Raw genomic sequence first — 2,766 nt, 5'->3', positions numbered from 1 at the left:
TGAAAACTGTAGAAATATTAAGGAAATCCTTGAATGTGGAGACTAACGTTGCACATGAAATGGAACACAGAAATGGCTACGGATATAAAACACAAAGGAACATCACATGGAATCATGAAAACTAAAACTGAATAATTGTAAGATACCGCCCCAACCCGTTTTTTGTGAATGTTACCATAAACGAGCATCGTACTAAATAATGAGGAGGGTCAAGGAGAATGAGAAGATTGAGGAGAGAAAGCACTAGGCAGACCTCCGCTGGCTGAGTCTAGAGAGGACTGCGACCTTGGGGAGGCTTATTGTCACCCAAATTCCAGTGAAGACCAACGGTCGCCGCCAACGAGAAATCAATGGTATGCAGCTGTTTGCGATAATGCAAATTATTTTGCAAAGGTTATCGAAAGAGGCGGAGAGTACTGGAAGTCTGTGGAGACTGCAGGGAACACCACAAGTCTTTCTCAAGGAGTAATCTTTGATGATGGCTTGTGTGTCTACTCCTAGTGAGTACATAATAATATCGTCAGTCACGCGCAGGGTGCACAGATGACGTTGACCTACTTCTATTGTGATATTATAGACTCAGACATTTTGATATTATGATACCTCAGACAATGGGAGGAAATTATCCACCAAGTGAGACAAAGGCAATCGGAAATAAGAATAGTAGTCAGCTGGGAGAGTTATTTTCCGCTTAGGCGTTTAGGATTTTCTGCTTCTGAGTTAATATATTTAAGAGTCAGATTTAGTTTGCGACAGTTTGCGACAGTTTGCGACTCAGAGTAGATTAGGAAGAGTTTTAACAGATATGGAGATGAACTGATCAACCGACTGACAAGGATGCCACGACTGGCAGCTATAAATAGATAACATTTGGGGTTCCTTTTTCTAGTTCATAGTTTCTGGGTAAGTCTATTACGTCTTAAATGGGTAGATCAGCTTACCGCATAACAATAAGTAATAAAACAGTATTTTTTGTCTATTAAAAGATGCTGATACTTGGAAAGAGCAGTTTTAAAATAAATAACTAAATATGTTTATTTTTCTTCAAAATTGTCAATAAATTTTGAGAACAACAAAATTTCTTACATAAAACATAAAAAAAAAGAGATAGAAATCAATCCAACCCCATAAATACAGTGCCGCTGTATTGCCTGCCCCTTTTGTCACGTGCGCCCTTCTGAAATAGACGCTCGAACGGACAATTCACATGTCTGTCTTGTGCCAATCACGCTACTATAAGTTCGGCTAATGATCAATAACTTAATTATTGATTTTCTTTTTCCTTTCTTTCAATCACAAAATAAGCATCAAAGATTAAACAGCAATTCAGCAAATATTGTCTCTTTTCAAGATGGACGCCGGTCACCTAATTATTAAAATGGCGCGAGTTTCCGTCGCTGCCGATTGCGAAGGCCAAAATACAAAAAGAAAAGTAAAATAAAACAACAGCCTGAGCTATATTTGCACACCTTATCGGTGTTTATCAACCATTACATATAACCATGCATACACGATGGAAAAACATTTCGCTTGTTCATTGCATAATGCACACGTGTGTATTGATTGGGCAGACAGCGTTGCTTTGGTTTGATAGTAAAATCAATGATGATTTAACAAAGCTGTTGTGTTGGTTCAGACTGGGATTTCATTGAACAACAATGAGCGTTTGCTAACTTTTGCCATAGTTGGAATTTAATATAGGTGCTTTAACACATTTGGAAAAAAGCCTCATTATAGCATCATAGCATAATGGATAAGATACTGGACTGAAATACATAAGGTCCATGGTTCGAGTCCTAATAACATTCAAGCTACGCTGAAGAGGGGTAGGGCCCCGAAACATGCATGTACGTAGATTACTGATTTAAAAATAAATAATTATATATATATATATATATATATATATATATATATATATATATATATATATAACTTACTTAATTTACTCACATAAAATTAATATACGAAAGTATAGATTTATGCGTAAACTTTAAGTATTTACTTCAAAAGTGCTCAATACGTAGGTAGAGCTAGTTAGTAATTTATAAAATATATATGGTGATTAAGCTACACTGAATATTCCGCGTTTCATCCACTCTAGGATTCTTCAGGCTTATGCGCATAAGCCTGAAGAGTCCTAGAGTGGATGAAACGCAGAATATTTAGTGTAGCTTAATCGCCATATATATTTTATAAATTACTATATATATATATATATATATATATATATATATATATATATATATATATATATATATATATATAAGATGGCGTCAACGCCGGGTTTCTAAAACCTTTCTTTTCTATATATATCTTCAAATGAAAAAAATGTTTTATTTTAAGTTGCAATGAATAATAATAAATACTAGCAGGGAGACTTGACGTTGCCCGGGATTTGATGGAGATCAACAAATGTTCCTCCCTCCTATACTTTTATTGTTATCAAAATCGGTGAAATCGGCCATTTTTTTCATCAAATCGATTGCCTGCTCTAGTCGGAGACCCATCGCGGTGTACCGGAAGGAAGCTCCACATGCTTCCCCACAGTGAATTAGTTTACAATGCATTGCAGTCTACATTGCACTGTTAATTTTATAAAATTGTCTGTAAATAATGGCTTCAATTAAAGTTTAAACGGCAAAAGACAAGTATTATGGCTCACTTATGCTCTAATCAGAAACATTCATTTCGAACGCGTCTCTATCTTATCAAAAAATCAACTGTTGATTTTCTGACATAATTTTTACATTATCACTTGAATTAAAA

This window comes from Euprymna scolopes, chromosome 9, assembly GCF_053919585.1.
Source record: "Euprymna scolopes isolate OS-2025 chromosome 9, ASM5391958v1, whole genome shotgun sequence".
Taxonomy (NCBI): domain Eukaryota; kingdom Metazoa; phylum Mollusca; class Cephalopoda; order Sepiida; family Sepiolidae; genus Euprymna; species Euprymna scolopes.
Note: the sequence above shows the minus strand (reverse complement) of the source record.